Source organism: Martes martes (genome assembly GCF_963455335.1).
Source record: "Martes martes genome assembly, chromosome: 8".
NCBI lineage: Eukaryota > Metazoa > Chordata > Mammalia > Carnivora > Mustelidae > Martes > Martes martes.
The window spans coordinates 92,327,374-92,353,567 of NC_137895.1; the positions used below are offsets into that span (position 1 = coordinate 92,327,374).

General features: G+C 42.8%; 1 protein-coding gene across 2 annotated transcripts in view; it reads left to right on the forward strand.

The window, feature by feature from the left end:
* Window positions 1-30: 30 nt before the first annotated feature.
* Window positions 31-26,194, forward strand: part of HSD17B6 (hydroxysteroid 17-beta dehydrogenase 6) — a 37,922-nt gene continuing 11,758 nt past the window's right edge. Inside the window, exon 1 of one of the 2 annotated variants that reach the window (XM_080811520.1) lies at window positions 31-128. The gene's annotated coding sequence lies outside the window, so the exon portion shown is untranslated. The remainder of the gene's footprint in view (window positions 129-26,194) is intronic. The other variant, XM_080811519.1, reaches the window with a different exon arrangement.

Genomic DNA, 26,194 nt, shown 5'->3' on the forward strand with positions numbered 1-26,194 from the left:
AGTTCCCACTTAGGGGTTGGCCTGGGCGCCGCTTGGTCTCGGCCTATCAGCGTTCTCACTAGGTCCTCTGCTCTGGTGGGTAGAAGAAAGCCGCTCCTGTTTCAGGAAGGAAGGTGTCGTACAGAAAGGTGAGCCCTTGAGCGTGTTGACTTAGGTTAAGATGACGTCAAAAATGATGTTCCCCGTTAACTTTATGAATGTTTTGGAAACGCATTTAAACAATGTAAGCCATTAAAAAAAATATTTTATTTCAGAGAGATTGAGAGCGCGAGCACAAGCAGGCAGACCTGCAGGCAGAGGGAAAGGGAGAGGGAGAAGCAGGCTCCCCGCTGGGCAAGGAGCCTAATGCTGTGCTCTATCCTAGGACGCTGGGATCATGACCCAAGCCCAAGGCACTTAACAGAGTGAACCACCCAAGCGCCAGTGTCTTTTTAAGAGGGTCTGAAAATTAATTCTTCATAGAATTACTAGGTCCACTATGTGGAAATAAACGAAGACCAACCAAATGAGGGGAAAGGCTTTTTATTCAGAGCTTGCTATATAGCAAGGGGGTCAGCTGCAGACACTTGTGTTCTGGCAGAGAGTCAAAGGCAGGCAGAGGAGTCGGGAAGCTTTATATACTGGGTGCAGAGGAGATTTCAGGTGTTCCTAGATTCAAGGCTGTTTACATGGGAAAGCTGTAGCTGGGCTAACTGGCGTAGGGGCATTCTGTGTGATTGGTTAGGAGCGCTAATTTGGCTTTCTCTGATTGGTCCTAAATTGGAAGTAACCACAAAATCTAGGGAAGCTGGTATTTATTAATCAAGTCCTGGCCATTTGGGGTTATGGTCTGGCTTCCTGAAGTATCACTAGAGACAACGGTTTGACTTTTGCAAGTCTGACCTATAGCAGGCTGGCTTCCTGAGCTGTTTATTATGGATAAGGGGATTGGTTTCCTGCGTTGGCTTCTTCAGGTTGTAGGTTGGAGTTCTGTTTTGTTTTTGTTTGTAAGTAAACTCTACACCCAACATTGGGCTGAACTCACAACCCTGAGTTGCATGCTCTGTGAGCTGAGCCTGCCAGCAGCCCTCAGAGTTCTGTTTTTATATATGGTCTGGCCACGGTTTGTATATTCAGTCTCTCAAAAAGAACACCCAGGAATGCTAAAATCTGAATTATGGGAATCTTGCAGAATCACGGAGAGATTTACGAGTATAAAAGGAGGCTGTTTGCTGGTAATGTGCAGATTTGCCCATCACTCTAACCTGGTAAAGATAAACCTCATTGCAAATGTGGACTGGGGTGGACAGTCTATAATCACAAAGATATCATGTCACTCGAAAACCATCATTTTCATGAATTTTATGTTTGCAGTAACAGTAAGAGAGCAGGGAGAGAACAGAGTCTCTAGGAAGTTATTATTAGCTTAATCTCAAAAATGATCAGGGTCTCTCAGCTCCTCTGGGCAAACTGGTCAAAATTGGGCTCTGGGCAGATCATGCTTATTTGAATATTCCTTGAAATCTGGTTTCGTGCACGGATCTTAGTTGATTTTCACAATTCATAGGCATTTTGTGTTGGGTAGCATGAATTTCGTAACTGGGGATGTCTTCACTCTAATAAAGATGACAGGAGTGCCCTGGGGAGTGCTCTTTTGCAGAACCATATCCCTCTGGACTGTTTAATGGAGGTTTCTCAGTTTTCTCATTGCTGCCTTTAGGAACTGCCTTTTTTTTTTTTTTTAAGATTTTATTTATTTCAGACAGTGAGAGAGAGCATGAGCGTGGGTGGAGAGGGGCAGAAGGAGAGGGAGAAGCAGACTTCCCGATGAGCAGGGAGTCCAACATGGGGCTTGATCCCAGGACTGTGGGATCATGACCTGAGCTGAATTCAGATGCTCAACTGACTGAGGCACCCAGATGCCCCAGAACAGACTTTTTTGGGATATTTGGGAATCCATTTTGAATTTCAGGACCACTAAGGAGGGCAGCTCCTGAAGGAGCTAAGATGAAAGGGGAGAAAGCAAAGGAAGTTATATTTTTTGAGTTCCTACTGTATGCTTGATTTATTTAACATTAGTTTTCTCATCAGGAAAAAGGGAATAATAATAGCTAATGTTTATATAGTATTTGCTGTGCTGTTAGGTACCCTTTTGAGAATTTATTCTTCCACCTTCTACCTGTCAGAATGGCTAAAATAAAAACAAACGAACAAACAAGAAATAACAGGTATTGGCGAGGATGTAGAGAAAAAGAACCCTCATGGAGGGAAATGTAAATTGGTGCAGCCACTATGGAAAATAGTATGGAGTTTCCTCAAAAAATTAAAAATAGAAATATCATATGATTCAGTAATTCCACTACCAGCTATTTACCCAAAGAAGATGAAAGCACTGGGGTGCCTGGGTGACTCAGTTGGTTAGGTATCTGCCTTTGGCTTGGGTCATGATCTCAGGGTCCTGGGATCAAGCCCCACATCGGGCGCCCTGCTCAGTGGGTCGTCTGCTTTTCCCTCTCCTTATGTGCTCTCTCCCTCTGTGTTCTCTCTCTCTCAAATAAATAAAATCTTTATAAAAATTTTTAAAAAAGAAAATGGAAGCACTAATTTAAAAAGATACGTGCACCCTTATGTTTATTGTAGCATTATTTACAGTAGCAAAGATATGTAGGCAACCCAAATATCCACCAATTGATGAATGGGCAAAGATGTGATGTATAAATATATATATTTATATAAATATATATAAAAATATATATGTATATATAAATAAAAACACACAATGTAATATTACTCAGCCATAAAAGAGAATGAGATCTTGCCATTTGCAACAACATGAATGGACCTAGAGATTATTACGCTAAGTGAAATAAGTGAGACAGAGAAAAGCAGATACCTTATGATTTCTTTTTTTTTTTTTTTAAGATTTTATTTATTTATTTGACAGACAGAGATCCCAAGTAGGCAGAGAGGCAGGTAGAGAGAGGGGGGAAGTGGGTTCCCTGCTGAGCAGAGAGCCTGATGTGGGACTCGATCCCAGGACCCTGAGACCATGACCTGAGCTGAAGGCAGAGGCTTTAATCCACTAAGCCACCTTATGATTTCACTCATATGTGGAATCTAAGAAACAAAACAAAGACCAAAAAAAAACCCCAGACTCTTAAATACAGAGAACAAAATGGTGGTTGGTGGAGGTGACATGAAATGTAAGTGAAAAGTAAATGAAAAAAAAAAAAGTAAATGAAAAGTACAGCATAGGGAATATACTCAATAAAATTGTAATAACACTGGTGACAGATGGTGACAAGACTTACCATGGTAAGCACTGGGTAATGTATAGAATTGTTTAAAAAAAAAAAAAGAATTTTTTGGGACACATGGGTGGCTCAGTCCATTGAGCATCTGACTGTTGATCTCAGCTCGGGTCTTGATCTCAGGGTCGTGAGTTCAGGCCCCATGTTGGGCTCTGTGGTAGGCATGGAGCCTACTTAAAAAAAATTTATCCCTCATGGGCGCCTGGGTGGCTCAGTGGGTTGAGCCTCTGCCTTCAGCTCAGGTCATGGTCTCAGGGTCCTGGAATGGAGCCCTGCATCAGGCTCTCTGCTCAGCGGGGAGCCTGCTTCCCCGTCCCCCTCTGCCTGCCTCTCTGCCTACTTGTGATCTCTCTCTGTCAAATAAATAAATAAAATCTTTAAAAAAAAATTTATCCCTCCTAAGAACCCTATATGGTAGATTTTATAGATGGGGAAATATGTGGAGAATTTAAATACTTTGTCCAAGGTCACACCAGCTAGTAAGTCTCTTCTGTTAACCCCTAAGCTACATGCTGTGTCTCTCCAAGCGGTTGTCATGAGAATTAAATGAGGTAAAGTGGGAGGTCCCTAGCATAGTTCACAGGCCACAAGCACACCGTGGCAGTAAGCTGTAGAATTCTGTACAAATGCTCTGGTATGGAGGGTGTTATCCTATGTGCCACTGGGAGGCAGTATTGCCATTCAGTTGGTTTCCCCTTCTGCTTTCATCCCCATGGGTGCAAAACCCCTTTGTCCCTCAAGCCTTATACTATATGCCATCCTCTTTACATTTCCTATATAGATCTACTGTCATCCTCTTTGGGTAATCCATCAGTCCTAGGTCTCCCCAAGTTCTTTGCAGACTTGGATACTTACCTCATGGACTTCCCTTCCAGTTCAACTCCTATTGTTATTCTGGATGTTTTTAGCATGTAAAAGATGATCCATACAATAGATCCACAGATAGTTAATGAACATTTATGTTGGGCACTTAGCTAGGTTCTGGGGATGAAAAAAAATAATGACATGGTTTCTGTTTCTGAGAAAGTTATAACCTAGTAGGAGCAATGGACACAAATCAAAAAGTGAAAAAAAGTGTTATAGATGCATTTATAACCAGCTGTCTTTGGCATCATCATTTTCCTTAGGACTTGGGTAAGATTGGTACAGGAAGCACAGCCACAAAATAGTAAACGGCATGGCACGTTCCGGAAATTGACAGTAGTTCCGTATGGACAGAGCTCGGACTTGAAAGGAAGGCCTGTGAGAGATGGGGCTAAGGGGCAAGCCATGGCCAGAGCATTGCATGCTAAGCTAAGGAGTGTGGAAATAAAAATTATTCATCTTCCATTTTATTCTGCTTTGGTTAAAATTAAGATAAAATATTGATCATATCAGTATTTGATGAGATGTCTTGGGAGTAAATACTCTTGTTGAAACAAATAAGTAGAAAATTTGAAATACTTCTGTGCTAGTTGTTTTCCTCTTTTTTAAAAAGATTTTTATTTATTTGTTTGACAGACAGCGATCACAAGCAGGCAGGGAGGCAGGCGGGGCGGGAGGGAAGCAGGCTCCCTGCTGAGCAGAGAGCCTGATGCGGGGCTTGATTCCAGGACCCTGGGATCATGACCTGAGCTGAAGGCAGAGGCTTTAACCCACTGAGCCACCCAGGCACCCTGTTTTCCTCTTTAATAAGAAAGAGAAGATTATAGAATGTGTTCTGATGAATCAAGAAATAGCACAAGGATGCTTCTTCTAGCCACAAAGCAAATGATGGCCACAGAGCCAATAAAACATGTGTTATAGGGCACTGCAGTTGTTTTTTAATCTTTATGCTGGATTTCATATACAAAATTGAATTTTTTCACCTAAACTATAAGTTAACCCACCAGTTGTTTTTTTTGTTTGTTTTTTGTTTTTTGTTTTTTTTTGGTAAGTAACCAGCCGGTATACATACTGTATGGATTTTCATATAAGTCATGAAGCTGCATACTCTTTGGGGCTAACTTTCTCTTTGCAGACTGTATAAAATAAAGGATACAGAATCAAATGGGAGCACAACAAACCTTGTTCTTCCACAGGAATTTGGATTGGTCAGAAGACAGTGGGGAGCTTTGGGAGCCTTTTAAGCAGCGGAGAGGCATAATCAGAGTTGTATTTTATTTATTTATCTATTTTTAAAGAAGATTTCATGTATTTATTTGAGAGAGACAAAGAGTGTGAGAGAGAGCATGAATGGAGAGGAAAGGGTAGAGGGAGAGGAAGAAACAGGTTCCCCACAGAGCAGGAAGCCTGATGCAGAGCCCGATCCCAGGACCCCAGGACCATGACCCAAGCCAAAGGCAGACAACTCATTGAACCATCCAGGTGCCCCAAAGTTGTGTATTAGAAATAAATTCTAGAGCCCTGAGGAGGGCAGATAGGAGGGGAGAGAGCAGCCAGAGGCAGAGCAGTCCCTGGAAACTGTTGCTGAAATCCAGGTGACAAATACTTGTGGCCTGAAGTAAGGCAATAAAGTGGAGATGGAGGGGATTGGGTGGACATAGCTGACGTAAGGAGGTAGAGTTAATATTGATTGGATGTGGGGAATGAGGAAGTGGTCTAGGGTGATTTCTCAGGTTTCAGGCTTGGGCAACTGGAGAGAAGGGGGTAGTCTGGCACCTAGCGGGCACTCATTACATTTGTTGAATGTTGAATGGATTTAGGAATAGGAAATAACATGAAAATGAGGAGGATCAGATAGCAATTAAGTGTGACTATACAGTTTTGGAAAGTTTAATTTGAGTTACTGCTGTGATACGCCCTAAGCACCCTATGTATTTCTTTCGTAGTTCCCATCAATATGTAATGATGTATTTATTTGTGGGAATATATATTTAATGTCTATCTTTCCTGCTAAGACGAAGATTTCAAATATCATGTCTACTTTACTCACCTCTACTGTGTCCGGTAACTTGATAGGACCTAGCACATAGTTGGGACTCTGTTTATGGAAGATATGGGTGAAACCAGGTGGAAGATGTCCGGCAGGTACTTGGATCTGAGGAGCTGGATCTCAGGAATGATCTGGACTAAAGACAGAGATTTGCAAGTCGTTAGCACTCAGATCAGGGTTGAAGCTGGTGATGACTGAGGATATATACAGTCAGAAGAAAAGAAAGGCTAGGATAGAACTCTTAAAAGATACTGACTTTAAAAACTGGGGAGAGGAAGGGGAGCCAGCAAAGGACAGTGTAAATGAATAGGAGTATAAACAGAAGAAGAGCTGGGAAGGGTCATTTCGTAAGTGCCAAGGGGGGAGAGTTGTGAAAGGATGCTGATACCAGTTCCAGTGTGGATGGAGAGTGTTTCCCACACATCCAAACCAATTCTTCAAACACTAGCTGGGTGTCCTACAATTCAACTTGATTCTGACATTAGCTACCTGGAGACAGCCTCAGATTCCATAGGTTAAGGGTTCAACCACACAAGACTGCCCCACTTCAGATGGTGATCACAAGCCCAGCTTGTCACTTGTGCTTCTGACCAACTGGCTACAAATCAGAGGGTCCCACACATCGCTCCTTGGGTTGGATTACTTTTCTAGAACTGCTCACAGACCTCAGGAAGCCCATTTACTCACTAGATAACCAATTTTTACAAAGGAAATGAAACAACAGCCAGATGAGGAGATACAAAAGGCAAGGTGTGTGGGAAAGGGCTTGGAGCTTCCAAGCTCTTTCCAGATTCTTCCTGAATCTAATCTACATGTGTTCACCAACCTGGAAGGTCTCTGAACCTTGCCCTTTTGGGTTTTATGGTGACTTTATTACATAGGCACAATAGAGTAAATCATTGGCCATTGGTGATTAAACTATCTCTAGCCCCTCTCTCTCCCTGAGGTCTGGGGTGGAACTGAAAATTCCAACTTCTGTTCCTGGTTGGTTTCCCTGGCAGCCAATGAAGTGCTTTCCAAAAATCACCTCATTAACATAAGCCCAGTTGTAGAAAGGGGCTTGTTAGGAATAACAGTACATCATTTTACCTTCACGCTCTGAAAAGTGATTTCAGGGACTGAGGACAAAAGGCCAAACATTATAAGGAAAGATGCTCCCGTTGCTTTTTTCTTTTCTTTTTTTTTTTTTTAAGATTTTATTTATTTATTTTTCAGAGAGAGAGAGTGTACAAGCAGGGGGAGCAGCGGGCAGAGGGAGAAGCAGGCTCCCTGCTGAGCAAGGAGCCTAATGCTGGACTCAGTCCCAGGACCCTGGGATCATGACCTAAGCTGAAGGCAGATACTTAACCAACTGAGCCACCCAGGCATCCTTTCCATTGATCTTTATCCCTCAGGCAGTTCCAAGGGCTTTGGGAGCTGTGAGCCAGAAACATGGACAAAGACCAAACACATGAAAAATAAAAATTCGGTCATCTGAAAGACCAAATATATATTCCTTAGAATTCACAATATTGCATGCTGATATATGCTACATTATGGATGAACCTTGAAAACATTATGCTAAACAAAAGGAGTCAGTCTTAAAAGGCTTCATATTGTGGGATTCCATGTATGTGAAATGTCCAGAAGAAGCAAATCCATAGACATGGAAAGTAGATAAGAGGTTGCCTAGGGCTAGAGAAGGGAAGAGTGGTGACTGCTAAGGAGTACAGGATTTCTTTTTGGGGTGAAGAAAGTGTTCTGAAATGAGATACCCTGTGAATATACTAAAATGCAGTGAACTGTATACTTTGAAAGGGTTAATTGTCTGGTATATGAACTGTGTCAGTAAAGGTGTCTGACTCCATGAAGGCTGAGATCCCAGGTTTGTGCAGCTGATCTCAGATTGGCAGTCTGGGTGGGCTCTGCTTAAATTAGCTGACCTCCTTACTCCATACTCCAGCAGGGGTTTCATATTTTAGTATTCCAACTTAAATCAGAGGATAGGGGCCGAAGGTGTGGCAATTGCTCTGGTTGGCCAGGGCAGCTCTTTTCTTTCTGCTTTTTATTTTATTATAACAGGTCTGGTTCTCCAGCTGAGCAAGGATGACATGGGTAAGGATTGTGAACTTGGTCCAAGGGCGTGGAGTGCCCCCCCTTACCATGAGAGGGAGATGTTGTGCAAGCAGGGCAGAAGGTGCTGCGCTGCACCCCCCAGCACCCCTCTGTCTGGCCCTGGCCCCCGGATTCATGAAGTCCTTTCAAGCCTCTAGGACTGCACTTTGCCTGAGCCGGTAGTGTGTGTGTGTTGGGTTGAGGACAGGGAGGAGATAAGGTCTGTATGAAGAGAGGTCTTGATAATGAATTTTTTTATTTTCTCGAAAGATCTTTCAACTTTCATTCCTGAAAGAAATTTCATCACCATTGTTTCTTCTGCTTTTTAAATCTGCACTCCTTTGGAGTTTGGGAAAGCATGATTTAAAAGTTGGGAGTGATTTTATCCTTGCAAATAAGATCCCCTGGGTATGCCTATAAATTGAGATTCTTGACAGTGGGGAAAATCAGCTCTCTGTAGTTCATGCTGATAGCTGTGGGGTAAGTTTGTGAAACTGTGGGTAAGCAAAAGGAGGCTTCTCTAGTTAAGTCATGAGAATTGTGTTGCTGAAGCTTGGTAGTCTCGTTCGGGTCTTGCCCTAACCCGACCCCCACCAACACCACCCCCCTCCTGTGGCCAGCAAGCTCTTTGCAGTGGCAGTGGTGAAAAAATCTTTTTCTTTTTATTTTTTACTCACTTGGCCACTAAACACAGTTTAATAGTCCCATTATTCCTTCCCACTTGTTAAATTTCTAATTCTGTGGCGAACAAAGAAGTAAAATTCCAAAGGCGGTTAAACAAGAAATGTTTGAAATCCGACATATAGTCAGTCCCAAACAGGAATTCCTCAGGTAACATTTTTCCTTTCTCTTTGTGGAATCTTATATGCTGATAGGAGATGAAGTGTGATATAACCAAAAACTGCCCGCACAAGGCAGCAGTTGCTGGAGTATTCGCTTATTTTTCCCCACTTGGCAGAGGTGAAGTCAGTTGTTGGAATGAGGCTGAGATTGGAGAATCTGTTAAGTTTTATTCTTGGACAGATGCAGCATCTTCAAAAAGAGTTTGAGGTAACCTAAAGTAAAAGACACATAGACATTAAGGATAATAAGATGCAAATTGAGTGCTTGCTTTGGCAGCACATATACTAAAATTGGAATGATAGAGAAGATTAGCTTGGCCTCTGTGCAAGGATGGCATGCAAATTCATGAAGTGTTCCATATTTAAAAAAATAAATAAAATGCAAATGGAGTACAAAAAGAAAAAGAAAAAAGAAAATCAAAGTGATAGAAAAGCAAAGAAAAATGCTGTCTACAAAGCCTAAGAGAATTACTCTGATCGAACATTAAATTTGACTTTGAATTTCTAAGATAATATGAAGAACTTTTTTAAAGTGTTTTTTTAAAACATTTTATTTATTTATTTGACAGAGAGATGGTGAGAGAGGGAACACAAGCAGGGGAGGTGGCAGAGGGAGAAGCAGGCTTCCTGCTGAGCAGTGAGCCAGATGCGTAGCTCCATTCCAGGACCCTGAGATCATGACCTGAGCCGAAGGTGGATGCAAACGACTGGGCCACCCAGGCCCAGAACTAGGTAATTTAAAAATAATCAGTAGCAGAGCGCCTGGGTGGCTCAGTCAGTTAAGCATCTGCTTTTGGTAGGTTATGATTCCAGAGTCCTGTGTTTGAGCCCCACGTCCAGCTCCCTGCTCACTGGGGAGCCTGTTTCTCCCTCTCTCTCTACTTCCCTGCTCCTGCTCTCTCACTTGCTCTATCTGAAATAAATAGATAAAATCTTTTAAAAAAATCAGTAGCATACTATTTACTTAGACAAAGTCTCAAAAAAAAAAAAAAGAAAGAAAAGATCAAATCTCTCCTGGTGCTGAATGAATGACAGGATTTGTTTATTTATTTAAAAAGATTTCCTTTATTCATTTGAGACAGATGCAGAGAGAGAGCGTGAGCAGGGGGAGAGGCAGAGGGAGAGGGAGAAGCAGACTCCCCGTTGAGCATGGAGCCTGATGTGGGGCTCGATCCCAGAACCTGGAGATCATGACCTGAGCTGAAGGCAGACATTTAACCATCTGAGCCACCCAGGAGCCCCATGACAGGATTTATTGTGTGGAGTCTTACACAGTGTACGGATGCATATTGTTCTTGATAAGAATTTCATAAGCAAATGCAGGGTTCTTCAGACTTATTTCTTTTCTTTTTTTAATCAAAGATCTATTTTTCTTTTTCTAATTTGAGTCAAACACGTATAAATCATAAGTGGACAGTTCAGTGAATTTTCACAAAATTAATACTTACATTACAATCACACAGGTCAAGAAGTACAACGTTACCAATACCACAGACAACCTCCTAATACCTCCCTGGGTCTTTGACCCCGCCTACCTCCCCAAGGGTAACCACCAATCTGATTTGTAGCAACATAGATTAGTTTTGCCTCTTTGTAACTTTGTGTAGGTGGAATCTACACAAAGTTCTTTGTGTCACAATATTATGTTTGTGAGATTCATACATCCAGTTGTGTGTAGGTGTGGTTTATTTTTGTCACTGTATAGCATTACATTGTGTGCACACATTTCAACTTCTTTATTTATTCAACTGTTGTTGCATATTTGGGCTGTTTTCAGCTTTTTGGTGCTTATGATGCACATATTTTGTCGTTGTTATGTATCTAAAAGTAGAATCAATTATTTTAAGGAAGGTGGATTTTTATCTTTGGTAGATAAGGACAAACCATTTTTCAAATTGATTGCCTCAATTAACTCTTTCAGTGTACATGCTAGATTGTTCCATATTCTTGCCAGCACTTGACATTGCCAACTTTTTTTCAGTTAAAACATAATAGTGGGTGCCTAGTGGCATCTGATTATGATGAATGATTATTGACTGGAGTACCACCTAGTCTGTATGTCCAATATGGGAACAAAGAGTGTTGTGGTGGATCAGTCCATGAATTGTGCTCATTTTATATATATATATATATATATATATATATATATATAAAATTTTATTTATTTGAGAGAGAGAGCGTGTGAGCGTAGTGGGGAGGGGCAGAGGGAGAGAGGATCTTTTTTTTTTAAGATTATTTATTTATTTATTTGAGAGAGAGAGGAGAGGGAGAGAGAGCGCGTGCGTGCACGCATGAGAAGAGGGAGGGGCAGAGGGAGAGGGAGAAGGAGGTTTCTGTTGAGCAAGGAGCCTGATGCGGGGCTTGATCCCAGGACCCAGGATAATGACCTGAGCCAAAGGCAGATGCTTAACTGACTGAGTCACCCAGGTCCTCCCCCTACCCATGTGCTGATTATAGACTAGCTCTTAGGATCAGTGATGAGACTGATAGGAGCCTATAGAAAAACCCAGGTCTGAAGATTTGAAAAGAGGGAATAAAGGCTATTCCTTATTTTGCAGTGCACTATCCTGCAGAGAGATGGGTCCTCTGCTTGAGACTGAAGAAAGTCAGGATGAATTAGCGTTGTCCAGTATGGTGACAAAGAGCTGGTAGAAGTGATGAAGGATGTTGCCATACATGGAGTTTGACTTCTGAATGCACCAGATGGTTTGAGTTCTCATGATGAAATTTCCTTCTGTTAAAGCCTGCAGGAAGAGGTAGGGCTCATAGAGAAAGGCCTAGAATGGCACTGATAAAACAACGACCACCAAAATAATGCTAATAATATCTAATAATTCTATAGTGTTTTATGTATGTTAACTCATTTAACTTTCTTAACAAATCACCGAGGTGTTCTTTTCCCATTTTAAAGATGAGCTCCCAGGTACAGAGAGGTTAATTCACTTACCCAAGGCCACACTACAAGTAAGTGATAAATAAAGTCTGAATTTGAACCCAGGTAATCTGGCCTCATAATCCAGGCTCAGGACCTTATGCAATCCACAGAATTAGGGTTGGGGGCAGGGGAACTCATGCAGACAGATTCTTGGAAAGGAAGAAAAGGAAAAGTAGGCAGGAATTAGCCGGGTAGTCTCACTGGTATCAACTAACAGGCTCCCTAAAACGTGTGCTGACAAACGGAATACGTTTGTACTGTTGATGAAGGGGAAAACCGTGAACGCCTGAAACACCTTCAGGTTTGGGTATGAGATTCTTCAGCACACAGCAAGCACAATGGCTGAGTAGGGAAGCCCAGTTTAGCAGAGAGCCTAACACTGAGGGTTGCCAGTCTTTCCTCCTTCTCATACCTGTGTCAGGTGTTTATGATTGCTCTACTGAGGGATAGATGATGAGTATCATAGTTAGTTTCTTTTGGGTTTCCTGGTTGTAGAGAAACCAATCAGGGACAGCAGTTCATATATTATGATACTAGATCATATTATATAGGATTTGTATTTCTAATACCCATGCCAGTGGCTAGGGACCCTGTATTTGCCCCAGATTCCGAGACAGCCAGAGAGGTCAATTCCTGGGGCTCCAAAGGGGCCCTGTCACTGAGACCTGGGCTGGAGGGTGGGATCTGGAGACTGATAATGGGGAGAGAGGAACAAAGGAGGGACATCCTAATGGGTGCTTAAGTGGAGATTAAACCATCTTTACTTCCTCTTGGAGCCCCTGGACATGTTCCACTTCCCTATACCCTTTTATACCTTTGTTTCCTATTCCCCTAGCTTCCCCTTTCCCCCTTGTACTTACATTGCCCCATCCACAAATATAAATAACCTTCCCTTGGAAAAGAGCTCGCTTTAAATGGGGAGAGGAGGAAGGAAATCTCAGGCTGGGAAATGGCTAGATGACCTCTGTAGTTCATGGAGATAATCTCAGGACCAAGTCTCCAAGGCAGAATGGGCCAATGACTGCACTGTTGGTAAAGAAAAGGCTTTGTAGGTGTTTCCTACAGAGTCATGTTTGGACTCAAGCATCTCCTGCCCAAGGAGGTAGCTCAGTGAAGATACTTCCTAAGCAGAACCCAGCCCTCAGTATTGTTATCTCCCTGAAACTTCCCCCCAGGCTTTCCCTTTTCTCCTTCTAGTCTCCTTCAGGTTGTTCTACATCTTTGCCAACATTTATTATTTCCTGTCTTTTCTGGCTCTTATATGTATTTTGACTGTGTATGTGGGTTTGCTTCTAGGCTCTTGATTCTGTTCCCTTGGGGTGTGTGTGTGTGTGTGTGTGTGTGTGTGTGTGTGTTTATGCCAGTAATATTATCTCTTTGATTACTATAGCTTTGTAGTATAATTTGAAATCAGGAAATGTGATGCCTCCAGCTTTGTTCTTCTTTCTTGGTATTAAATTGGCTATTTAGGGTCTCTTGTGCTTCCCTAAGAATGTTAGGGTTGTTTTTTCTACTTCTATGAAAAATGCCATTGGAATTTTGATAGGGTTGCATTTGAGCTGTAGGTGGCTTTGGGTAGTATGGACATTTAACAATATGAATTCTCTTTTTAAAACATTTTTTGATTTAAGTAATCTCTGCATCCAATGTGGGGCTTGAACTCCTGACCCAGAGACCAAGAGTTGCATGCTCTTCCCAACTGAGCCCCAATAATATTAATTCTTCTGATCCATGAACATGGGATATCTTTCCATTTATTTGTGTATTCTACTATTTTTTTTTCATCAAAGTCTTATAGTTTTCATTGTATAGATCTTTCACCTCTTTGGTTAAATTTATTCCTAAGTATTTTGTTGTTTTTGATGCTATTGTAAGTGGGTTTGCTTTCTTTATTTCTTTTTCAGGTAGTTCATTATTATTATATTGAAATGCAACTGATTTTTGTAGGTTGATTTTTTTATGCTGCAGTTTACCGAATTTGTTTATTAGTTCCAAGGGTTTCTTTTTTTTTTTTTTTAAATATTTAATTTTTTATTTGACAGAGAGAGAAATCACAAGTAGGCAGAGAGGCAGGCAGATAGGAAGGGAGAAGCAGGCTCCCTGCTGAGCAGAGAGCCCGATGTGGGGCTCGATCCCAGGACCCTGGGATCATGACCTGAGCCGAAGGCAGAGGCTCAACCCACTGAGCCACCCAGGTGCCCCTAGTTCCAAGGGTTTCTTGATGGAATCTCGGTTTTTCTTTCTTTCTTTTTTTCCCCTTAGCTCCAAACCCACCTCTAGAATTTTCTAGATATGTTGAACCATCCTTGCATTTCAGGGATTTGAAACTGGAAATCATCCTAGGACCCCCCACCCAATCCAATCAATAGGTCCTAGGGCATCTGCCTCTTGTATATTTCTAATTGCTCCATACTTCCTCATACCCACTGCATGATCAACTCTTTCATGTCCTGCATGTCTTTGTTCAGATGTTTCTTTCTTAGTGAGGCCTACTGCGACAACTATATTTAATGCTGTAAACTGTCCTCCCTCCAGCCCTCTTGATCCCCCTTATTCTGCTCTTTTTCTTTTTTCCAAAGTGCATATCCTCTTCTAACATATTTATTATATCTATTGTTTATTTTACTTTTTTAAAGTTTTCTTGAAATATAATTCACATATATAATTCACACATTTAACGTTTACAATTCAGTAACTCTTAATATATTCACAGAATTGTGGGATCATCACCAAAATCAATTTTAGATTATTTTTATTACCCTAAAAAGACTTCTCTTACTCTTTAGCCATCACCTCCCATTTTCCCTCACCTCCTTGAACCCAACCCTAGGCAACTACTCACCTACTCTTTGTTTCTATAGATTTGTCTATTCTGGGAATTTCTTACAAATCGAATCATACAGTACATGGTCTTTTGCAACTGACTTCTTTCACTGAGCGTAATGTTTTCAAGGTGCCAAAGCAACTGTACCATTTTACATTTTCACCAGCAGTGAATGAGGGGCGATCACCTAATGCAGTGGCTGATACTGTATTAATTAAACTAAATCTTTAATTAGTTTATGTTTAGTTTAATAAGCTAAATGTTTATTAAATGTATGGATGAGAAAATGTAGGGCACAATCTATATTGTTTAGCATGCCATCCAAGGAGTTTCCTGATCAAGTCTCTACCTATTTTCCCAGCATCATCTGTGGCTACTCCATGGCCTCTAGCCTTACAGACCTCTCTGCCTTCTTCCATCCTGTTCTTGCAGCTTGAGGTATACTTCTTGTCCTTCTGCTTAGTGTGCTGAGCTTCTGTTCACCTTGAATACCACTCTGCCCTTAAACCTTTGGCGTAATAGGTACTTTCTCTTGCTGTTCTCTCCACATTTTCTTTTTTTAAAAATTAATTAATTAATTAATTAATTTGAGAGAAAGAGAGAACATGAAAAGCAGACTCCCTGCTGAGCAGGGAGCCCGATGTGGGACTCGATCCCAATACTCCGGGATCATGACCTGAGCCAAAGGCAGTCGCTTAACCAACTGAGCCACCCAGGCACCCTCTCCACATTTTCTTAATAATTTTATTTCTAGTTCTGTTTCCCCTCCTAGTTCTGTGAGCTTCTTAAGGACTGTCACTGTTCTATTCATCTTTTTTTTTTTTTTTAAAGATTTTATTTATTTATTTGACAGACAAGTAGGCAGAGAGGCAGGCAGAGACAGAGAGAGGAGGAAGCAGGTTCCCCGCTGAGCAGAGAGCCGGATGCGGGCTCGATCCCAGGACCCTGGGATCACAACCTGAACCAAAAGCAGAGGCTTTAATCCACTGAGCCACCCAGGTGCCCCTCTATTCATCTTTGTATCCTCTGCACTTACCCGAGGCTTGGCACATGGTTGCTATTTAATAAATGTCTGTTTCAGTGAACAAGTAGAGGAATTAGCAAGAGCAAAACCCCAGAGCAAGAAATCCACTGGCAGGTTTGAGAAAACAGTGAGTTTTCCAACTTGATTGTGTTAAAAAACAAAACTCAACTGAGTAAATTTGAGGATCTAATTGACTCTGTTAAATGATTCATGGATTGGGCAGTATCCCATCTAGCACGGAGAGAGGAGCTGCACTAAGCTTGGAAAAAGAAAGGTTTTTAAAGGCACAGGGAGGGCATTAAAAAAACAAAAGAAGAAGAAATTTGTTAACAAGAAATCATTCTTTAGGCAAGGTTGCCCTCCTAAGGGAGAAAGAGTCAATGGAGGATTATCTCCTAGTGTTGACCAGGAAATTCCATTTTGGCTGGTTAAAGGTTACATTCCTGGAGAGGTTGAAATTGTAGTTAGCTTAGGTATTAAATCATGATTTACTGACATGGGGCCTTAACATAAGTGACTCCATTTGGGGCCTGTGGTTTTCTTTTTAACATTCCCCCCTTCCGATCAGACCCTCGGTTTAAGTGAGAGATGTGATAAAAAAAAAGTTTTTTGTTTTTTTTTTTTGAGATGCCATAAAAATGAAGGCATCAGCGCCACTCAGCTACTATTCTGTAGTTTTTGCAGCTGTTAACAAACAAAATTCAATAAATAAATTTAAAGATCTAATTGGCTTTATTAGATGATTCATGAATCAGGCATCATCCCATCTAGCAAGTAGAGGGGAGTTCAGAAGAGCTGTGGAAAATGGAAGGTTTTTATAGGAAGGAGGGTGGGGCAAGAAAGTTATTAGCAAAAGAAAAGGATTATTCTAGGCAAGCTTTCTTTTGCTTAGGGGGAAAAGTTGGGGGTCTTTCCATGAAGATCATCCTATCTTCTTTGGAGGATGGAGAGGGCCCATGTGGCCGACTCATAGGTGCCCATCAACAAATTCCTGATGAAGACTTTATTTCTGGACTATGTTGAAACTGTAGTTAAATTAGGTATTAAGCCCTGGTGTGGGGCCTTAACTAAATGCACAATCCTGAGTCTGTGGTTTCATAGCTTTTGTTGATCCTTTGTTTGGTATTCACAGGTCATGACTTTTTTTGCTTAATCTCTGAGATATCCACAGGTTACAACCTCAGGTTCATGATTTTTGAGTTAGTCATCCTCTTTGTGCTTTTTTTGATGTTCTAGTCTTAGGAAGATTATTTGCTTGGTGGTTAGTGGCTGTGAACGTGCATGTAAAACTTTTGAGAGAATATGACACACTAGAAAGATTATTATGATTATTATAAGGAAGAAAATTCCCAGTGTTTGACATGTACTTCGAAGCCATGGTCCCCAAGACCCAAAACAGTCAAAGTCAAATAAGTCAAAGACCTTATGGAAGGGGTCACCTTTTTTAAAAAAAAATTCTTATTTATCTATTTATTTTATTTATTAGAGAGAGAATGAGAGACAGAGAGCATGAGAATGGAGAGGATTAAAGGGAGAAGCAGACTCCTTGCTGAGCAGGGAGTCTGATGCAGGGACTCGATCATGGGACTCCAGGATTGTGACCTGAGCTGAAGGCAGTTGTTTAACCAACTGAACCACCCAGGTGCCCCAGGAGTCACCTTTTTCAGCCAAGTGGCTTATTTAGTGATTTTATGTAATCGAGTTTTAACTTCCCCGGAAGTGCTAATCTAGGTATAGCACGCAGTGTTGGCCACAGCAGAGACACTTTGTTCACCTAACAGATAACCAAGGGCTATCCTACTAGGAAGAACAACTTTGACCAGATAGTCTAGGGATCCTTGTTGGGCAGCTATTATTTTAGCAAAATTCTTCATTATCTTCAAGAGTTAAGGAGAGGTTTCTGATCATATTCTCATTTACTTTTACTCCTAACCAGGGAAATCTGACTCTGCCAAACGAAGTGAATCCTGAGTCATGAATGCCCCCTGGTAGGTTTTTTTCTCATTTGATGATGTCAGTCCAGGGAAACCGACTAGTGAGATGTCTTATTTCACTTGTGAAAAATTAGGGACACAGTTAGATACCCTAAGAAGCATTGCCCAGTAGTGTGTGCCAGCTGTCTAGCCATTCATAGACCCAAGGAGAATGGTAATGACCACAGACAAAGGCAAACCCTGACAAGGCACAGAGCAATTCCAGTAAGGTAGCACTGTTTGTTAATGGACAGATAGGAGATTTTGGTGACAAATCCAGTAGTCTGAAAGATGAAGATTTCCACACTTAGACATGGCCCAAGATATGTGGTATCTTCACCATCACTGCTTCAACAAGTGGGAGGAAGGGGCAGAGGAGAGGGAGAATCAGACTCTGCATTGAGCAGGGAGCCCGATATGGGGCTTGATCCCAAGACCCTGAGATCGTGACCTGAGCTGAAGACAGATGTTTAACCGAGCCACCCAGGCACCCCTGTTTGCTTTCTTAAATTTTACTCATGAGTGAAATCATATGGTATTTGTCTTTCTCTGACTGGTTTATTTCCCTTAGCATAGTACTCTCCAGTGCTAGCTACGTCATTGTAAATGACAAGCTTTCATCTTTTTTGATGGCTGAGTAATATTCCTGAGTGTGTGTATGTCTCTGTGTGTGTGTGTACCATATCTTCATTACCCATTCATCTGTCAGTGGACATCTGGACTCTTTTGGCTATTGTGGACATTGCTGCTATAAACAAACCCTAATTTTGCACAGTGTACTCTTAGCATTATAACTCAGTCTTGAATAAATTCATTTTAATCTTAGCCAGCGTGACCACACATTAAAATTCATTTTCAAAGATTCCTTTTCCACAAAACTTTGAAAGATTCCTTTTCCACAAAACTTGTTTTACAAAGTAAAACAAACAAACAACGATTTTACAACTTTTTCTTTTTTTTACATTCAGATTTCATCCCAAGTTTTCCCTTCTTAAATAACCAGCAACCCATCTAGCAAGTAGTGGGGGAGCTCCACTGAGCTTTAATAAAGGACAGGTTTTAAAAGAGAGAGGGCATTACATAAAGAGAAATTTATCATCAAAAGGAATGAATTATTTAGGTAGGGCTGCCCTTTTAATGAAGAATGTAGCTATCAGGGGATGACTTACAGGAAATCCAGCTTGGCTGGTTAAAGATTACTTTCCTGAGGGGTGGAGGGTTAAAACTGCAGGTTAGGTATGAGGTCTTGGCTTACTGATGTGGAGCTTTAGGTAATTGACTCCATTTGGGGCTTGTAGTTTTCTTTTCTTTCTTTCTTTCTTTCTTTTTTTTTTAAAGACTTTATTCTTTTAACAGAGAGGGAGAGTATAAGCAGGGAAAGCAGCAGGCAGAGTGAAAGGGAGAAGCAGGCTCCCTGCTGAGCCAGGAGCCGGTTGTGGGACTCGATCCCAGGACTCTGGGTTCAGGACCTGAGCTGAAGGCAGCCGCTTAATGAACTGAGCCACCCAGGTGTCCCTGTAGTTTTCTTTTTTAACAACTGCAAACTGACATTTGTGAGTTGGACTATAGGTACAGGGCCTAAAATCATCTGGTGAGGGGTTTATACTTTGTCTGGTGGGCCACTGGGGACTGCTGAAGGGGAATAACATGACTGAGGCTGGGCCTGAGAAAAATGAACCCAGCAGTGATGTGCAGAATGAACTAGAAGGTGGGAGACAGAATAGGAGGCTTTAGGCCAGGTGAGAAGAGGGAAGGTAAAATCCTAGGTAGAGTGTCAGGAAGGGCAGAGGAGTGAGGAAACCGTGTTAAAGAATGCGTAGGGTTTGGTTTCCTTTCCAACCAGGGCCTGGCTGAGTGGTTCCCACAAAGAAAGGCTGTTGTGCCATCCTGTGGTAGTAACCGGAGAATACACCATCGACCTTCACTAGCACACTCATGGAGTGGGTTTCAAGAAGCGTGCTCCTCGGGCACTCAGAGAGATCTGGAAATTTGCCTTGAAGGAGATTGGAGCTCCAGATGTGTGCGTTGACACCAGGCTCAACAAAGCTGTCTGGCCAAAGGAATGAGGAGGAACACTCCATGCCATATCCCTGTGTGGTTGTCCAGAAAATGTAACAAGGATGAAGATGCACCGAACTAGCTCTGTATGTTGGTTGCCTGTGTACCTGTCACCACTTTCAAATATCTACAGACAGTTGGGTGCCTGGGTGGCTCAGTCAGTTACGCATCTGCCTTTGGCTCAGGTTGTGATCCCAGGATCCTGGGATCGAGTCCTGTGTTGGACTCCCTGCTCAGCAGGGAGTCTGCTTCTCCTTCTACCCTTCGCCCTGGTCGTGATCTCGCTCACTCTCTCAAATAAATAAATAAAATCTTTAAAAAAATCTACACAGTTAATGTGGATGAGAACTAACCAACTGCTGATTATCAAATAAAGGTATAAAACTGCCACACACACACACACACACACACACACACACACGAATCTGTATGGCTTGGAGAGGGACTGAGTGTGAGTAAAAAGTGAGGAAGATGGAGGAGCCAAAGACTGGACAAGGCTTTGCAGCCTTATGCCCATCAGAGTGGTCAGGTTCAGTCTTGGGGTCTTGGCTTATTATACTCGCTCCATGTGTCTTTGTGGAGTTAGATACTTTTAAACTATCTATAGAGAAGGAAAAAGCCTATAGAAACACTTACAATGTATTATAATTACAATCTTCAAGAAAAACAAAAATGATGCAGGGAGTACAGCCATGACACATAATTGTAGTCAATCCATTGGGTGCAGTGGCACCATTTTTCGATCGTGCTAAAAACAAACGGGCTCTTCCAGAAGTGCTAATTGTTTATTCGTCCTGGACCAAAGCCCTGAAGTAGGTGCTGTGTCACGTACTAAGCTGAATCACACACAGAACTGCACCAGGGGTACCAGTCCAGTTGGAGAGGTGACTTCCATGGGAGAGGTGTGAACAGATGTTAAGGGAGAGCAGATCTATTGATGACTCAGAGAAGGCTTTGTATGGAGGAAGTGTGAATTGCTGAGCCTTGCAGGACAAGGGAGTATTTGACATGTAGAGATGAGCATATGTGGGGATTTAGGGCAAAGGGAATGGGAAGAGCACAGACCTGGAGCATAGAAAGAGCAGAGCACAGCTACATGGAGAACTGTGAGCTCTTTGGTTTGGTTGGAACATAAATTGTATGAGTGGGAAGAAGGGGAGATAAGTTTGAGGCCTAATAATGGAGGGCCTTGTACACCCAACTGAAGTTTTAGATTTTTAGTAGGTTCAATGCTTTTCAGGTAGTAACATCAGCAGAGCTGTGCTTTGGGAAAATTAAGCAGACAGTACCATGTGGATAAGAGGGGAAGGGACTGATCCTGTAGGGATAGTGAGAAGGCTTATATGATAGGCCAGGCAACAGGCAACAGGCAACAGTTGTTGAAGGCTTCAACAGTGTTGAAGGCTTGATTGAACAATGGATGTGGCTGTAGAGGAATGAAGAGGAGGGGACAGGTGCTCTGGACACAACCAGGCCTGACTCTACAGCCTCATCTCCTCAAAGAATGCATTGGGCAGGGAAGAGGAAGTGTCAGAGCGTTAAGACTAAAATGTAATACAAATAGAAATTGGGAATACTAGAGGAGAAGCACTTTTAGGAGATAAGATGATGAGTCTGCCTTGGGTATATTGAGTGTCTAGCTAAACGTCTGGCTGGAGAGTACTTCAGGAAGTTAAAACTATAGGACAAAGCCTCAGGAAATGGTCAGGTTGGGGATACAGATCTGGGCAGCTGTGTGGAGGTGAGAGTTGGAACCTTAAGAGGGGACGAGATGGCCAAGGAGAGAGTAAGGAGGGATTCTGGGACAGAACACTGGGGAATCTTTGCACTTAGGGTGTAGGAAGGAGAGGAGGAGCAGACTAGGAGGAAGGGAAGGGGCGCTGTGATGGAAGCAGGAGAACCAGGACAGTGGAGTATCTCGGAAGTCAAGGGAGGAACGTGTTTCCAGAATTGGATGGTCAAAATGGAGCAGGTGATGGCTTCCGACTGTGAGAGAAGGGAGCTTAGGTGGAAAAAGTAGACCAGAGCCAGACCATGGAAAGTCTTCTAGGGGAGAGATAGTGTGGCGTGGTGATTTGATCCTATCTATACTACTCACTATCTGTTTTACTTTGGGCATTTCATTTCATTTTTGCCTTAATTTGTGCCTCAGTGTCCTCATCTGAAAAGTAGGCATAATGCTTGCATGTACGTTGTGAGGTTGTATGTGTGTGTATGTTGTTTTGAACAGTGCCTGGTACAAAGAAAGTTCTAAATTACTGTTCACTATTATGATTATGTGCCAAGCTGAGGAGTTTTGACTTTATCTGTGGGTGATGGGGTCATGGACAGGCTCCAGCAAGGGCATGGCATGGTCAGAAAGCAATCTCCTCCTTCAAGATCCAGTTAGAATTTGAGAACCAGATACAATTACTAGAAAAAAGAAAGTGCTAGCTATTATGGTGATACCTGAGAAGGAGGAGAGATAAAAGGCCTTGGGGATTGTCTGCTTGGTCCTTGGTGAGTTTCTGGAGAGGGATGGGAATGGGATGTGGAGTACAAGGGGTTGGGAACGCATGGGCAGGGAGACCTGTGCATATGTTCTTTGAATATTTTGACCATATGGGGTAAGAGAGGATGTCATTTGGAGGGTGGCAGGGTAGCATGGTCTTAGGTAGGAGGAAAGACAAAAGAGGCAGCCCAGAGGAAAGACAATATAGAGACATTTAAAGCAAGGATGTCCTCAGTGGACATGGCAGCCCCCGAAATGAGAGACAAAATGTGGGTATGAATTAGACTGTGTAGGCTGTTGGTTTAGAAATGAGGATGATAAGGTAGGGCTTATCTGTATTTTGGCGGGAAGGCAAGAGGTGAGCTTATCTGTGGAAGGAGAGCCCGATGAACATGAGGCTGGAAAATTGAGAAGGTTGGAGATTTGGAATGGGTCTTATTGGGAACACACGAGGGGAGGGTCAGATGGAGGTAAACAGAAGGTCTGCCTTGTGTCAGCGAAGTCCAGCCGAGATAGGGTATTATTGATTTGCTGTGAAAATCACTGGTTTGTTTTCTAGCATTTCTCTAGTGCCACTTGGCAGCTGGCAACGAGGGAATGTGGATAGTAAAGGCTTTGGGACCCCAATAAGACACCCCTCAAGTGGCTGGCCCCAGGACCTACACTGAATAAGGAGGCAAATGAAGCCATAAGAGGACTGTAATAATATGAGACTGAGCAAAGGGAGGGCGCTGTAGGAGGAAGGAGACAGGGAGAGGTGACGGAAGGAGGGGGAGAGATACAAAGGGGCTGTAGTCAGAGAGGGCAGTTTCAGCTTTCAAGATCTTTGTGGGAGAGCAGTTTTAAACAATGATGAAGACCAAGGGTGGCGAGGGTCCGGCCTAAAGTAAAGAGTAGATCTTAATTTATGCATTACGATTATGAAGGTGTTTTCTGAGTTCAACTTCAAAACTCCTTAAAGAAAATTAACCAGGTGGTGTCCTGTGGATGAGAAGGAAAGAGACAATACAGTGTGAGAGAGCTAAGTTCAGTTGATGGACAGGAAGTCAGAAGATGTCTAGAGGTGCTAAATCAAGAAATAGAAGTATAAACGTATAAATCTTCTGGGTCAAAGGCAGAAACATAAGTGATCGCATGGCTTTTGCAGATGAATGGTTATAAAAACAAGCAGGCCACTTGGGGTTTGATCTTTGAAGTACTCAAGGCATATTTAGGGAATTTGATTCATGTTCAGGTTTGGCACACGGAGAGTCTCTCTGGCCTGGCATGTCTCTTCCATGAGTGCAGTCCTTTCGCTGCTGGGTATGCAGTTGAAGAGTAAGACCCTGGAAGGCTGTGCGGCCTGAGCTGCTCTCTGAGGGGGGAAATGGATTTTCATCTTTGATTAGCATCGGGAAGTGACTCTTAGTCAATAAACAGGCAGAAGGAAGCCCTGTTACTATAGCACACTGGAGAATGCAGAATGCCGGTGGGGAGGAACAGAAGCATCTGGCTAGAGAATGGAAAGCTCTCAGGTTGGAGAAAGAAAGTTGGGAATGGGAGAGAGATCATGGGGAGGTGGAGGGAGAGGGGTAAAAAGAAAGTGGGGAGAGGAAGGGAATACTAAAGTTGGGAGGGGGCTAGGGATAGCGTAAATCTCTAAGGAATTTTGGAAATAGGGTTTCCAGGACCTTGAGGGGCGACAGCTATTGTTGGGAAAAGGTCATTTATTACTGTCTAGTAAAACCTTAGTTATGAGACCCTTTAGATGTTTGTCAGTGGGTCACAGGCTTGGGGGATGATTGGCAACATGGATCTTGGGGAGCAGAGATAAGGGAAGTTTCTGAAAGAATTTTTTTAAAAGATTTTATTTATTTATTTGAGAGAGAGGGAGAGAGAGCATGAGAGGGGAGAAGGTCAGAGAGAGAAGCAGACTCTCTGTGGCGCTGGGAGCCCAATGTGGAACTTGATCCTGTGACTCCGGGACTCCGGGACCATGACCCGAGCCGAAGGCAGTTGCCCAACCAACTGAGCCACCCAGACGCCCCAGAATTTTTATATGTTTAAGTAGACTTACAGGGTCCTGGGGGTCGGGCTGAAATTGCCTTTTGGCCTTAATGAACTGTCAACATCCAGGGAGCTGAGTTCCTAGAGGAATGTCACTCTGCCTATCAATGGGCTGTAAGTAGTAAGGAAATTTAATAATTTTTCTTCTGCCTTTATTTTCCACGTCAACACTATCTACCAGAGATAGCATCAGATCCCACAGGTGAAAGGTTCAATCCTGCAAGACTGCCCCCCTCCCCCACCCCCCACCCTATCCCCAGCCCCTACTACAGATGCCAGCCACCAGCCCAACTCATCACCCGTACTTCTGACTGACAGGCTACACATTGGAAGTTCCAAGATCATTGGAACTTCATGATACTTCATGGACATGATAGCTCAAGTGCAGGCTGCAGCTGGGATGTGGGGAGGGAGCAGGGGGTGGGGGTGGGGAGTGGTCACTTTTGTTAGACCAGGGGTCTGGTTAAGAGGGGTCCAAAAGTCTTCTGCCTGGACCCCTCTCCCCCTGCTTTGCTCTGAGCTATACTTCATCTCTCAGTGCTCATCTATAAAATAATGCGGCGATTGTGGAGGTGTGTTGCTCAGATGTCTTTTCAAGAGAATCTGCTTTGAGGAGTGAAGTTGACTCACAGCCCCCAGCTGTTGTCTTTGGATCTGCGATGGCCTGTATACTGAGGCACGCTTCTCCTGGGCACCCCCAGCTAGTGACGGAGCGTGGTGGCAGCAATGGAGCCCAGGCCAGTTCTGCCCAGTGCAGGGTTCTACTGGACAGTCTCAGCTCAAAGGCCCCCCATTTGCCTGACTGAGACTTTCTGAGGGTCCTATACGTGAAGGAGCCTCCTCTCAAATCCTCCCTCCTCTTTCTCCTTTCAGAGGCTATCAGACCTGCATCACCACCTACTCCTGCACTCTCCCCTTTATCCTCTCGTGGTATTTTCCCCACCAAATCACTCGCATGCCTGAATGTTTTGGCATTTGAACCTGACACAGGGATATGACAGGACCTGCCTTAGAGTGCTGTTGTGAGAATTCAGTGAGTTTGTATATGGGAACTGCTTAGAAAAGAGCCTGGTACATAGCAAGTGTTAGGCTATTGTTGTTGTTAGCTATTGTTACGATTATTTTATTATCCTTTAGATCTCAACTTCTATTTACTCTCTCTCCAGGAACCTCAGATCTCCTAGAGTGCTCCAGCAGCATCTTGTCCTTAATTCTGTTCCATTGCTTTGTTTTCTTGTTGGCCTTCACCCTTAGATGGTAAATTCAATGAATAATGGAACCTTGTTGGGTTTACTGTTGTTTATCTGTGCCTAACATTGTGTCTGACTCATAGTAGGTATTGAATTGGTGTTTGAAAAATCAAAATGATCGTTCAGCTGAGTATTAATGGATGAGTGTTATTGGCCAAATGGTTGAGGACTGGGAGAGAAGGGATTGTTGAGAGAATTGTGTACTGGGCCATGAAAGGCCTGTATCATGTGGGGTACTAGAAGCTGCTATGACTGAAGAGTGCGTGCAAGAGGGATGTGGCAAAAAAAGAAGCCTAAGGACAAAGTCAAGGGCCAGAGCACCTCGATGGCCTGAATGCCAAGCCAAAGAGTGTGAATGGCATAGATTCACCTCAAGCAGGTGTCATGTGCAGGCCTTATGATGTACTGGTGGGCTCACGCCCATCTGTGATGGTGTCTTACGTCCTTATGAAT